Below are 15205 nucleotides of genomic sequence, written 5' to 3'. Positions count from 1 at the left end.
AAAATTCAATGAAAACTTAAGTACAACACAAACTATTTATGTTTTTATAATCGAGCTTTTATAGGAAGTAGAACCACATTTATCCAGACTTTTACTGAAAAGCCAACACAAAGCAGCTTTTATTAGACTCTGGTAACTATAGCTAGAGTTTTATAGAAAGTGACCCAAATCCAGCTGTTAGACTAAGAATAAATGTATTTATTTGAGCTCCCCAAAATTTAAAAACTGTTTTCCTTTAGTATAATACAGCAAACATGCTAAATCTTTAAGCTTGTGGTCCTACAAGAAAAACATCTACTTTATTTTCTTGATTTTTATTTTTTTCTATATATATATATTTTGGCCTACAATTATTTTGACTTGACAATTTTGGCCCATTTGACATGTTTGTTGCTTGGTTTGCAGGCGTACGAAACTCTTCCCATTTTTTGATGATAAATTGAAGCTTACACACCAGCAGACATTTTTTAAAAAGGAGGTGATTTCTGGTGTTTCGTTATTTTATTTAGGTTGACCTGAGCAAAAGGGGAGGCTAAAATAAATCTTCTCCACAGTTAATAATTTCACTTTTAAAAAATGTCTGAAAGCGTATCTACGATCTTCATTGCATGCCACATTTAGGTGTGACTTCGTGCTGCTTTATTGCATAAAATCCCAAAGATGTGTGTCGAAGTTTGTGGTGGCAACGCGACAAAAAGGGGGAAAAGTTCAGCGTAGTGGAGCTTGTAAGACGAACGAGGCCAGGCTGCAGAGGGAGTGGCGTTGGTACCGAACCAGGTGACTGGCAGCAGACGCTGGAAACGGCGAGAACGGAGGCTGAAGAAAAAGAGTTGAAGCACGCTTGGAGGGGAGGGGAGGGTGAGGTGGCCTGGGGGGAGGAGAAAAGAAAGAGCAGAGAAAGAGAGAAGCAGACGTGGAGGAGGTGGGGAATTGATGAAGCAGAAAGCTGGGTTATTCCTGCTGTGAATCTATGTGTCTTTGCTTTTCCTCTGCGTGTGTGTGTGTGTGTGTGTGTGCAGGCGTGTGTGTGTGTGTGTATGAATGGCAGGCTTTGGCAGTAAATGAAACTGTTTATCAGATCAATATGGCCATCATCTCCCAGATGACTGTGGCCTCTACTGAAGAGCAGCCATAAATCACAACCAAAAATGGAGGACAGCGATCTATACTGTGTCCGCCGCTTTGTGTGCGCACACACGAGCAGCCGGTGCACAAGGATAGATGCACTTCTGTTTTTTTTTTCCTTTTGTTGTTTGTTTTTCGTCTGTGGTTTTTATGCGTTTGTGCGCGTGTGTCTGTTTTTAAGATAGCCGTCTCTCCTTTGATGTTCTGAAGCCGAGAGTTGAGATGAAGCAGTCACAAAATGGAGACAGAAGAAGGACCACACCTTCTGAAATAAATCGTCGCTTCCCACACACTGTTACAGGAAATACGTTTACTCTGCCCGACGACTTACACACTGGCATTACGTGTGACACATCCTCCGTCCTCCTCTACAGGGTTAACAACAGTGCTCTTGTTCCGAGTGTGACGGCCCCCGGTGCTCTCACTCTGAATAATGTAGCCTCCCGATATCAGTGACAAGAGTCTCAAAACCAAAATAGCATCTTGAGCTCCGATAAATATAGAAGGTAATTAAATCGGCAGCAGGGGAGAGACGGAGAAAAGCAAGGGAAAAGGGAAGGTCTGAGTTTTATGTGTGCAGATAAAAGTCCGCTGAGTGGAGAAAACGGTTGGACGGGAGGGAAATGCTTGTTGGGGTCTGCTGTGTTCGAGGTTCCTGTTCCATCTGAAAAAGAAAGGGACGTATTTCTCTACATCTGAATAACAATGTATGGCAAGAAAAATCCCTATTGCCAGACTAAAGTATTTCACATCTCTTAATTCACCCCTCGTTAGTCCATCCGTCTATACCGGTTCATCCATCTGTTTGTCCACCCTTTCATTGATTTATATCAGTTTGTCCATTTATCCGTTTGTTTCTTACTTGTGGACCATCTTCTAGTCCATTTGTCCTTTGCATCTTTCTGTCCGTGTATCCATCTACCACACAATCCAAAAATGTATTTTCAAACTTTTTTGCACTTCATCTAGACGCTTTGTCAGTCTGTCCACATGTACATAAAACCACTTGAATCCTTATTCCATTTCTTTTTTCTGTTTCATAATTGCTTTCATCCTTAGGTCTGTTTGTCTGTCCATGTATTTATCCATCATGAAGTCTGACCAGTCTATCTGTCCATCTGTCATTCTTCCTTTAGTTTTATATAAACTCTGATTTCTGTAGAAACGTCTGTCATGAATTGTTGCTAAAACGTCATAAACTGGATGTTAAAAAAATGCTAATTCTGGAAAACCATTGAATGTTTAGATAAATGTCCGCCATGCAGATGTCAGTTGTCGCCGATCCCGTCTTGTTCTATGAGATTTGATGGACTCGGAACCTGGATCAGAACTCTGTGTGGCGTTGAGGCCCGGCGCGCTTACAGTGAGTCAGCAGTATTGCATTGCCTCGTTCTCTGGGGAGGAGACTCGGCGGTAAGCGGACGTTCGCTCTTGTCCGCATCCTCCTTACACACGCACAAACTTTCGGCTGCAGGATTTCAGCCGCCTTCACAACGCCTCTTCCCCTCGGTTAGGAAAACCGGAATCACACGGTTGATCCGGAATGTGTCACCACTGGCATGAATGTCAGCAAAGAGGGGTTAAAGGTTACCAGGAGGGAGTCGAGGGTTGGAGGGGGGGCTCAGATCGGTTTGTCAGAGCAGCCTGGCCCCCATCTTGACATGATCCCCTCTGGGATTGTGTGCGTGTGTGTGCGTGTGTGTGTGTGTGTGTTCCTATGAAATGTTGTGACAGAAACTGACTGACAAGCCCTTTTGCAGCTCAACACCAGCCACCGCAGAGAGACTAATGATGACAGCTCTCAGGCCCTACACATTGCTTTCTGTTTCTTCCTCTCAATCACACACACACACACACACACACACACGCACACACACATATATATATATATATATAGAGTGAAATGTCTTCCTGTCCCTCAGCCTCTCTTTGTCTTGTGTCTCTCCCTCAGCTACCTCTATCACACGCCCACGCAGACAATAGCATTCTGTATATTGTCTCCCTGATGCAAAGCCACAAACACACGCATGTTAACATGAAGGCTTCCACAAACACACGCATGTGCTACTGCCTGCAGTCAACCAAGTCTGCATCATACACACACATTTTTTCCCCCCCTCCTCTTGTATTTGGCCTTTCTTTTAGACACTTTTTTTTTTTCACACGCACACACAAACGATGCACTACTCTCTCTGTCTTGGAATTTTACATTTTGATGAAGGAGGAAGCGGAACGACCAATCAGAGCGGCGGGAGGAGGGAGAGACCATCCGACGGGAGACAGCGGGGCGGTTCGGAGTCGGCTCCACAGGCTGCGGCCGGGCTTCCTACCCCCCGGGGTCCCCTCTGCTAGGAGGGGCCGGTGGTACGATCCGACAGGCTGCATAAGAACCCCTCCTACCCGCCTCCCCCCCACACCCGCCCCTCTCCTGTCAGTGCTAGGGTGTAGCTACTGATCCCATACTACGGCGCAGAGAGCGAGAATGAAAGGGGGAGGTGGGACATCAGGTGTCACAGCTCCACAGCCCCAGATGAGGCTGCATCACCACGACAACCGAGGGTGCCATCAGGTGAGTCTGAGGACATGCACGCACTCTCTCGCAGGCACTACTTTGACACACAGATGGAGGTTGACATGACAGCAGCCTATTGTCACTTTTTTCTTTGACATCTTCTGAACATTTTCCTGAAAGTGATTGTGTGCAGCATCTTCCGTATATGTGTGGGTTTGCAGCCATCAATGTACAGCCTACGCGTGCGCTTGTGTGTGTGTGTGTGCGTGCACGTGTATGCATGTGTATGTACGCCATCCCACCCAGTGTGACGGTGGTGGGAGACAAAGGGTCCCCTCCGTCTGGCGCCTCGGCACCGCTCGCGACTCCGGCATCAGATGCGAAAGTTCAGTTTCATCATGCGCATACGATCGAGGCGAGGAAAGAAAAAACTCACTAGAGTGAGGATGGACCTTCCTCCGTCTCCACACACTTCGCCAGCGATTCCTGTCGAACTCTCCTGACTCATGACGATGAAAGAGCACGGTCACAGCGGCTGATCGCCCAGTCGGAGGGGTTGGGGCGGTGGGTGCGTTCTGAGGACAACGACGTCTGAGGTGGCGGCGGTCATGACACTACTGTAACGTACGGTAGAGATAGAGGGTGATGGTGAAGCACAAGTGTCAAAGGCAGGGTCATCTGCCATGCACATGACGGCGTGTGTGTGCGTACGTGTGTGTGAGGGGGTTCACTTTAAGGCATTAAAAGGAGGAGAAGCTTAACGTGTCAAACTGTTAGCCATTACTGACCGATGAACCCAGACAAAGGAGTCGCTGGATCATACATGCAGTCTCGTGTCATATTCTGTGGGGGTGGGTGGGTGCGTGAGAGCGATGGGGAGGTGGAGGGCGGGGGGAGTAGTATTAGGAAAAGGGGGGGCGGGGGGGCTCTGTATGTAGAACAGTAAAACACATGTATGCACAGGAATCCCGATCATCTCGGTCTGTCACCGGCCGATCGTGTGCGCATTGCACCGGTCCGTTTCCCACCCCACAGCCGACGCTCGGATTCAACCTGTCCCACTTCACACAGCCACGGTCATCTTCCCATCCCGCTCCCCATCCCCCCCTCCCCCCACGAATCTCCAGCGACCGCAGAGCCGTGGGACCGGTTCAAGCCCGTCCATATGACACGAACCGATCAATCCCCTCTTTGTGCTCGCTACTGTAATACTTGTGTTCTTATCCTTAGGTGGCCTTTGTTAGAAACTGGCCATGTGATTGCAGATCTTTGCAAAAAGGGGCTCCAATCCTAGTAATGTTAGAAATGGTAAGTCAGCGACTAAAGACGAGAAATGAGCTTTTAGTGTGTGACAAAATAATAAAACTGACACTTCTTTCAATTCAGACTTTCTTTAAAAAAAAAAAAAAAAAAGATTTTCTTATGTAAGAAGCATTTATTCTACTTTTCTTTTCTCTCTCTCTGTCTCTTCCTCTCTCTCTCTTTTGGGGCGTTTACCAGTGAGCAGTGTGGCTGAGACATGGGTGGAGAACTGAGCTCAGACTCCTGATGTGTGCAAGCTCACAGGTCGAACACTCGAAGAGACACATCAGCATTTAATGTTCAAAATCATAAAACAGTGTTCGGACTAATCAGCTGCTGATTCTCCAGCAGATGTATCATGAAACTCTACGCAGATGATGCTGTGATTTACCTTCCTTTTGCCTGTCCTTCGTCTACGTTTAGCTCGAGTTTTAGTCTATAAATGCGTCAAGCACCAGCATGCACTTTGATTTTAATCAAAAACCACACATTGTATCTTTTTTTTTTTTCATCGAAACAATTCCTTCACTTTCTGTTGACTTTAAACTACTAACTTTATCAAATTATCTTGCCTCTGCTGAGGGAAAAATGTGGAATTGGTCAAAAACAGAATCTAGTCGCAAATCGGTACCGGGCAGAATAAGCCGGAACCAGAAGCGTTCGCTGATCTTTATCGTTATTTGCAAATATTATTTGTCGAATCGTGAGATCAAGAACAAGCTTCACATTTTCCTTCACTGTCCTTTTTCATCTTTCTCTTCCTATTTACAACAAAATCCATTTCTCCCCCACACCGTGGACCCTCCTCCTCGTGTGTGCCCACCGTCACGGCCGCGTACCTTCAGACGAGCCATGCAGCATCCGCACATACATGTAGAGTTCGCACACCGCTGCACAACGACTCGCCATCATGCATGTCCTGGTTTACACCGATGGGGCCTCAGCAGAAACAAACCCAACACACAGTTCAGGACTTTCCTTTTTTCCAGACCTTTTTAGTGTCTGCGACTTGACCAGTATAGTCGGTGAAGTAGCACTTTTCGGTTACATAGGGAGCAGAATTGCAGGAAACGAACGTGTAGCTCAACAATTACCCTAATTGAGCATTCCAGAGCACCCTTGCAAAATGGCTGCCGAGCCTGTCTGTGATGGCCGACGAGTGTGTAGGTCTGGAAGGCGTGTGCACGTATGGCTGCATGTGTCTGCGTACATCATCAGCCTGTTTGTGTGTGTGTGTGTGTGTGTGTGTGTGTGTGTGTGTGTGTGTGTGTGCGTGTGCGTGTGTGTGGGTCTGTGTGTGCTTTTCCTAAATCTGATTGTAATTCTGCGTTTGCTTTTTCAGTGACTGCTTTGTGTCACAGGAAGCCTCTGCTGCCGGAGATCTCCACTAATCCTTACTGTAATTACCCTCCTCGGTATACCTAGACTGTAGGAGGTATTATGTCAAACTGCCTTACTGTAACATTTGGGTAGAGTTGGGGATTATACTTCTTTTTACTCTTTCAAATAAAACTCTGCTTTCAAAAGCCAGTGGTACTTTACGGTTTTGCATCTTTCGGGAACAGCGTGTTTTTTTGTTTGTGTTTTTTCTTACATTTTTTTATTTCCCCTGCCCAGCATCGACGTATGCCGAATGCGTTTTGCCAAACCGCTGACCTTGTTGTTTCGTTACAGCTCTCTGTGCCCCACCAGCCAAGCACCTGACCATCCGCCCAGCCAGCTATCTTGCAATCTACCAATCCATCCCTCCATCCACCCCGGCGAAGCGAGGCCAGCACCGGTCGGAACTGGCAACCTGCAGGAGTCATCAGGGTTAGTGCTCGTTTGGCACGCCTCAGTGCCAGAACCATCTGCAAGCATCTGGCTGCAACTTGTAAATTTATAGATCTGCATTTAAACTTAAAGCCAGGAAACAAAAAAAGATTACAGCAAGAGGAAATAGAAGGAAAAGAAGCCTCGTTTGTAAAAAAAAAAAATTTCAGTCAAGTGTGACAATGTGCCGTTTCCTGTATGGTCCTTTAAAATTTTATAGGATATTCACTTTCAGATTATTTATTCTGTAATCTTTTCATGCTTTTAATCTAGATAATTTCTCTGTGTCATAACCTTGAGTAAAAGTAGCACCGTTTCATGGATTTTACAGACTTGAAGCACAAAAAAGTGTAACTGGGTTGAAATGATGGAACAAAACGTTAGCTATAAAACATATTATTATTGATCTAGTAATGTTATCAATATCATTTTTTATCTTGTTTTCTTGCTTACTTTTTGGCAACGCTGCTCATTAGAGTAGCTCCAAGCTCGCATTAGCCTATAAACGAGGGGGAAAGTGTGATTAACCTTTCAGCCACCTGATTGGAAGTGTGCAGCAACGTGTGCGGGAGGAGCTGCCAGGTTTCTTTTCTCTAGCATCTCATGAACGAGACTGTAAGCTGCATCAATGGTGAAGCAGGACGTGGACTAGTTCAACCCCAAATCCAAGTAAATCATTCCACATCAGTTTCCTCATGTCAGTCGTCTAATGCGATGCTTCTAAAGGTGGCGATCTTCTCAAATATATCGTGACACTTTCATGCACGATAAGGAACATTCTTTCATTTCCACACCCGGTCTTCCCACCGCTCCCATTAGCCTACGCACACGTCCGCCGAGCGCAGATTATGAAGCATCACTGGATTAAGTTAAAGCCGTGCGGCTCTGCTAATAACACCGCGAGCGCTTCGCCCGTTTTTTTTTTTTTTTTTCCCCTGCAGTTCATCTGGGACTCACAGTAAAAAAAAAAAAAAAAGACAAAGCTGAACTAAATGAGTACCAGTGCCCAGGCCTTATCGCATCTGAGTGGGCGTGGAGCGCGTCTGTCGGCGTGTAATGGAGACGATATATATATATATATATATATATATATGTATATGTGTGTGCAAAAAGTGTGTATGATCTACACATTTATACATGCAGAAAAAAAAAATCTCATCCTCTATGCCTAATGTGTTTGTCGAGCAGCGGTGCGGTCAGACCCAGTCGACGTGGCAACGAGGAACACTGGGCTGCAGGCAGCAGGGCGTGCCCCTGGATGTGTGCATTAATGTGTGTGTTGCAGCGTGTAAGCGACTGTGAGATACCTCGGCGTGTGGATAATTGTCTCTTTTAATGTCAAAACTATTCCAGCATAATGGAGTCATTAACTTCATCCGTGTGAATACGGCAGCTCAGGGCAGCTCGATGCAAACCGTTCAAAAAAGATAACTTAGAAGCAGCTGCTGCATTTAAGAAAACACTGACCTGTCTGTTTTCTTGGTTTTCCTGTCGGATAATAATCAAAAAGGAATTAATTTTGCGCAACCACATGGTTTCATTTACATAAACTCCTGGTATTTAGTGTCATACCAACAACAGTTTAAGGAGAGAAAGATGGGGCGGGGGGGGACGACTCAGTCAGAAATGTCAGGGTAAAGGACTAATCCAGTTTTCTTAACCAGTTAAATTGGAATCAAATAGATGTGCACTCCAGAGTAGAAAGGAAACATGAGTACATCACTCCTGGTGTGTGTCTGCGTGTGTGTACCAGTGATTGGGAGGGGGAAAAAAGGCCTTTCAGAGCAGTGTAAAAAAGGAAACGGATGCTTGGCAAATGCTCAGCCAGCATCTTTATCGCTGCTGCTCTCAGACCTGACCGCAGCATCTCCTTAATAATGGACACAGTTGCTTCTATTTATGCACAATAGCACCTCGCAGCCCCTCAGTATGTTTCCAGAGATAATATTTAAGCCCAAAATAAACCGCCGACGTTCGGAAGGCAGGTTATTTGCATAAACACAATCGGTTATCTGATTTATACGTAAACCTGCGGGGGGGAAAAATGGAGATGGCGTCTGTGTATAGAGGTAAAAAGTATGTCAAAAAATTTACGGAATTACAATTATTATTATTATTATTGTGGCGGTCTGCAAAGGTTTGACCCAGGCTGTGGTCTGTAGCATCGACAGGGCGGCGCGTCCTCCATATCTTTCTGCCTTCCTGGCTCCCATCCCACAGCACAGACAACAGGCGTCGTCATCTTCCAACTCGATTTACAGACGCATTAGGAGACGCTGAGACGCGCCCATCTCGCTCAAACGCAATCAGCATGCCTCTGTGTTTTAAGAGGAAATTGAAGGGTGCCATTTTTACCGACTTCTTCCGTTTCCTTCTCGGCAGACTCTGTTCGCTGCAGAGAAAAAAAGCAAAAACAAACAAACGCTCAATGTGAGCGGCTGGATGCAGTTTGGGCGTTTTAGAAAACATCAAAAATAAATTCCTGAAAAATAACAAATACAAATGTGTTGCAGTTTTGTGTGAAAACATTCATGAATATATCTTAAGTTTTGAGTTTTTTTTCCTAGAGGGCTTTAATTTTCTTTCACCTGAATGCAACAGAGGACATTTCTAGGTAGTTTCACTCCAACAAATCTGAAACAAATTGTATGAATATGACATGGATTTCATCTAGATCAAAACTATCAGTACAAATTGCTGACCAGTTAATGAATATATTCATTAACACATATTGATTTTCAAAAAATCTTACTCTTAAATTTGCCTTCTGTATTTTGTTCTATTTTTGTACTTTTTTGTAAAATCAGCCAAACACTTACAGCAGAAAGAAGAACTGATCTGTCTTTCTATTAGTTTTTGATATAAAGTAATTTAGTGAAGTTAAATGAAGACGAGCTGCCATGGTTACACACATCTGGTGACATCACATGAGGTGTTTTCTAACTGATAAAACGTCCATAAAATGTAACTTATTTTCTCTTTGCGCTCATATTTCTATTCACATTCAAAAGCGTCCATGTGCGTTCTGTAGGAATATTTCAGAAACTATCTCTTGAATTAGTTTGGTTCTTGTATCTCTTGTGATGTCAACAACCTGAATAAAACAAACTAGCAAAAAGAAAAAGCGGCTTTCTCCCCTTAGAAACATATTTAGTGAAATCCTGCAGCAGAAATTCACATTATATCACCGAGAAGTGATTTATATCGTCACTCTACAAACATCGGTGGGAAAGTTTCCACTGTCTTTAACTTTGTGAAATTCAACAAGCTCATAAATTTGGGATTTTTGATGCAGTCGATATGAAAATCGGCCGCCATCCTCTGGCTTCCCAGATGAAACGTCTGCGAAGTCACCAGAGTGGACTTCAGGGAGCAATTCAGGCGCTGGAGACGTCTTGCCATCCTGCAGCGGTTGCGTCCTGCTTGACCCTCAGCTAAACTTATGGCTAATTGAGAGGTCGGATCAAACTGAAGACAGAGGCTGGGAAGCCAGACAAAGGGTGGGGGTTGGGAATGGCAGGGATGAAAAGCGATAGAGGTGGTTTTTAAAGAGCTGCTATGCTTAAAATAACATTTTAAAAAAGTGGGGTATCGATGAAAAGGTGACACCTACTTTGACTAGGTTTAAAAAGCAAAATAAAGTAGAAAAATAATTCCTGATAAGAGCGGCTCTCATCATCTTTTGCGCTCCTCATTTCTCCCAGTGTCACCCCATTCCTTTACCAGCTGTTCAGTCATCTGGTTCTCTTTAAAAATGATTCCCATCCTACCTCCTTGACATTTTCCTATTTCCCTTTTCAACTGCCACAAAAGCCCCTTTATTTAAATCCCAACACTTTTTTTTTTCTTTGAATCCTTAAAAAGAAAGAGATTGATCATGCATCGCTCCAATATCGATTTTTCTCACACAGTATATGCCGACGCTCATGTGCTGAATTCATATATGCCGTTTAAGCGGCTGCATCTCTTCAGCAAACCTTTTTTATTCTTTTTTCCGCCCAGCAGCAGCGTAGATCTATAGCTTTCAGGTGGAGGGGGTCTTTCTCTCTCTCTCTCTCTGAGCATGTGGACGTTATCTTGAAATGAGGGGCTGGCTGCCATAGCAACCATATGATGAGGCAGGCGAGGCTATTTAAAGGAATTCAGCTGCTGCTCCCGTTCCCTGTCAGCTTCACACCAGTCCAGCACGAGACAAAGGCACACATGTGAAGACAAATTTAGACGCCTATCTTTCCACGTACCGCTCGCCGTCGATTCGCTCCCAGTTTTTGCACGTCAACTGGAATCTTTTCTTCCACGTTTAAAACGTCGCCGGAGTTTTTTCTCGTCAACCACACAAACGCGCCTTTGTTCCCTTGTTAACAATTAAAGAAATCAACTAAAAGTGAGGCGTTTTTAATTAACGCAGATGAAAAGCACTAATGCAGCGTCTTGTATTGCTCGGAGCGCGTTGCACACATCCTCAATCGATTTGCATAAAATGATTGTACACACACCCATTAAAGCAGCATGCCCAAGCTAACGCTGGCTGGTCAGTGGTGGCATTTCTAGCTGCAAATCTTAAATTATCTGCAGAAAGGGCAATTGTACTTTTATGCCAAGTAGTTTTTTTTTTGTTGTTGTTGTTTTTTCTGTAAAGCCCAGAAGATTTCTCTTTCATCAGAGGACCACCACGCATGAAGAAATGAGTGAGATTTAAAACTGCTCTGCTCCATGTTCCTAAACACACATTTCACACATTTTTACTCTCCATCTCATTCCTTTTTGTTCATTGAAACACTTAATTGGACAGCAAGATTCTGGTAGAAAGCCTATAAGGTTAATCTCTTACCTGCAGTACAAAACTCTTCTCCTTAATTAGTTGGTTGCGGAGGCTGAAGCTAACTGCTAGTTTGAGAGGAATCGAATCCAAAGCGGACTTCCGCCATCTTTAAACCAAGTCCAGCTTGGGAAAAAAAGTCAGCCTGCTTGATGCGAATGACTTTTTACAAACCTTTAAAGGGACGGTGAGTTTCTGTGAAGTTGTTTTTGGTATTGTAGGCAGATGGAGAAATTTTGTTGAAAAGTGAGTAAAGCAGGTTTATTTGTACAAATCCTCAGAGCAGCGAGAGGCTTAGAGCCGGTGAAGCAGCCCCTCGTTTGAGCTAATTTTAACTATCTCAGACTCAGACTTATAGCTACAGCATAACATGGTAAATGTCAAGATATTCTGCTGTTGTTTATTTTTGTCGCCCTCCTTCTCAGCTAAACTGTTTGTTTCCTTGCCACAGTAGCCAAACTGACTCAGACTGCTGGCTCTGTCAGTCCACCTGATCAGCTGGGTGTCAGATTAGCTAAATCATTTTCTAACAAAAGGATAAACCAGGAAAAGCCCAGAAATGTTGCCTCTGTCAAGTTGGGTAAGATACAGCTTTTTGAAAATTTGAGAGATTAACTTCACTCTGTAAGAAAACTGTTGTAGTTTACTGATGCAGTCAACAGCATCAACCTCACTTGGTTTTTGTATTTTTTAAGAGTGTAGACTGTGGAAATCCACTAATATCGCTTTAGATCCAAGAATATTATACGATAGCTGAGTTTGGATTGTCTCAGCTGTTTGACTAGATGTTTCTTGAATTGATTTATTTTTTTGTAAACTCAGCGCTATTGAATCGTATTTTTAGCAGTCAACTATTACCACTGATAGTTTGCAGAACGACACCCTAAAAATCTATACTTTCCCCTTAATTGTCTTCTTGTTTGCAATGTTGGTGATGAGTGACTAATTAGGTTGTTAGAAATAGGAAATTGAAGTTGGAGGAAGTGCACCACCAGTAATCTTCCCGCGTGAAACACAACAAGAGCTTTTCTGGTCAGATTCACTGCAAGACGAGAAAGTAAGACAAAAATAATTCAGCAAACACAATTGTACTGATGGCTACTTTTATATTAAACAGTCAATGGAAACAATTTAAATGCTCTGTTCAACGCAGGAAGATCACTGCAATCTGCTCACCTTGCATTCCTGTGTACACATTCTTTGGCAATCATGACAGTTTGAAGGTTTATAAAACAGTTTGGGTTTTTTGCTTTGTTTTTTTTCATAGTCTGCTATAAGGTTTCTCAGATTGGAGTTTGGAAATCCGCTTGGGTCTTGGTCCCTGTTGGGCTAGCTGTTAGCTTCAAGGACCACGACCAGCTAATCAGGATTTATATTAAATGAAGACGCTGAGGGAGTTGCCTGCAGTAGGTAAAATAATGACCTGAGTTCAAACCCCCTGAACTATCTAATTTGTTTTTTTTATCTTCCTGCCGCCAAAGTATTGCAGCCCGTTCATTCTGTGGCTTTTCAGCCTTGACACCGTCTTTAAAAAGCCAGAAATCCAGCAACGTAAGCACACTGTTAAGGGCGTAAAAGTCAGCAGAACTCCGAACGGGTGGACCTAGTATTCCCTGTTTATGTTTAATAGCCATTGATCGATGTGTCTCTGTCAGTCTGCCCCAGAACAAGAATAAATATTTGCTTATTTTGGAAATTAGGCCTGGTTAAGCAGCTAAAATGAGAACATTTAATGATTTCTGGGATTGGTTCGTCACATTTATAGGGTATTTCCTCCTCCCTCCCTTGCTCGTAAATCCCGTTTTTATCATGCTGAAAAAGTCTACATTTCAATGTGAAGCACGGAATAATTGGTGAATCTGCTGCTGTTCTTTTATCGCTCAGTTGAGCCTCGTGTGCGGCTCTGAGAGAGCAGTCAGGAAGATTTAAAGAGCTTCAGAGAAGCAAAATTATGAGTGACCGCTCTCCTCTCGTAGCGCTCCCTCTGCTCTTCACCGCGCTCTTTATCTCGTTCTAATCCCAACTCATTTCATATGCTAAGTAAAAGCTTATATCCCTCTTCACTGTACACACACACACACACACATTCCTCATTGCCCTGGTGTGATTATGAAATTTACATAAAGGATTTTTTTTTATTATTATTATCATGTTCTTACTGAAGCGGGGGGCTGTGGGTGGTCCAACGCCTGGCAGGTGTGGAGAGGTAGGGCACGAACCCCCAGAACGTCTCATGTCTGGATTGTTGATGTGTACATCACAGGAGGAAGGAGAAAGTTCCTTCACGTCTGCCTGTTTCTGCTCACCTTGAATGGTTTCCTCGGATTCTCATTTGCATGTTCTTTTTTTTTTTTTTTTTTTCTTCTCACAGCTGCCACAGATGAAGCGAAGATAGCAGCGAGATGAAGAGGCAGAGCTGACTCTATACCCCTGGGGGGAGGGGGGGTGGCAGCGAGGTGGAACCACTTGCCTGCCTCCCAGTGGAGAGACACTTCCACCATCAGAGCGCCATCTGCAGACTCGGTGGGGCGGGACAGCTGGTGTTGTGAATCAGGCCGCCGTAGTCCAGGGACCGGCTACTTCCCAACACCAGGGTCTAACCCTCGCCCCTCGCACCCCATTAATCTCTCACTTTCTCCTTCTATACATCATCCAAAGTCACTGCTGCTTTCTTTTCCACATTTGTAAATCAAGTAGATTTCTTCTTATTTTAACTTTTATTTTATTTATACCCATCTTAGAATTGTAAACGCTCAATCTGGGTAGCAAAGTAAATATGTCCAAAGTAAATAAATACATATGTATTTCAAAACTTGTGGGTGTCTAAGTGCTTATAACTGATAAATTTTTAAAAAAAATCACACTTTGTGCTTTTTGTACAAACCAATTCTCGGCTTACTTTTATTTGTAGTGACGTATTTTGAGGAATTGTGGCAATAAATAATCATAAAAAACCCTGATCTCATGTCTTACCTACTATAAATGGATGTTATTTGCTGCAAACTTTGTAAAACAACCGATTTTTCTTACTTCTGATCCCATTCGGGCTGATCGACTATTTTTGAAAAATGACAGGTACCTCTAACGCAGCGCCTCTCAATTCCAGTCCTCAGGCCCCCCTGCTCTGCATGTTTTAGATGTACCTCTATTCCAGAGCAGCTGATTCAAATGATTGCATGACCATCAAGTGCTGCAGAAGCCTGTTAATGACCCACATATTCAATCCAGGTGTGTGGCAGAAGGGAAACACCTAAAACATGCAGGGCAGGGGGGCCTGAGGACAGGAATTGAGAAACACTGCTAATGACATGACACCACAATAACTCAGGGTTTTCCTTTCTCATATAATCACATTTCCTTCCAGAGTAGACTATTTGTAGATGACATCAAATTAGTTTAAGTCATCAGTTGTCAAAGGCGGACACAAATGGACCCATGGTTAGGTGTTAAATGCCTGTGATTGTTTCTTTTTGTAGAAAGTCAAACTAAAGTTGTGGTTGAATGAAATACCAAACCTCCATGTTGTTGTTTCCGTGTCTTTAGCCACCATCATTTGTTGGTGGCTAAAGACGCCAACAAATGATGTCGCTGCTTGAATTTGAAATTGGATTTTTGTGCCATTTAATTTGTAAATG

At 43.7% G+C, this 15205-nt stretch overlaps 1 long non-coding RNA gene across 1 annotated transcript; it reads left to right on the top strand.

The window, feature by feature from the left end:
* The first annotated feature begins 3351 nt into the window (after positions 1 to 3351).
* LOC122843948 lies at positions 3352 to 14524 on the top strand. Its single transcript, XR_006372802.1, has 3 exons — positions 3352 to 3694; positions 6614 to 6751; positions 13942 to 14524. It is a non-coding gene; the product is annotated as an uncharacterized LOC122843948 (long non-coding RNA).
* The last annotated feature ends 681 nt before the right edge of the window (positions 14525 to 15205 follow it).

The sequence above is a fragment of the Gambusia affinis genome, linkage group LG14 (genome assembly GCF_019740435.1).
Source record: "Gambusia affinis linkage group LG14, SWU_Gaff_1.0, whole genome shotgun sequence".
Taxonomy (NCBI): Eukaryota; Metazoa; Chordata; class Actinopteri; order Cyprinodontiformes; family Poeciliidae; genus Gambusia; species Gambusia affinis.
This window is presented reverse-complemented; position numbering and strand designations above follow the sequence as displayed.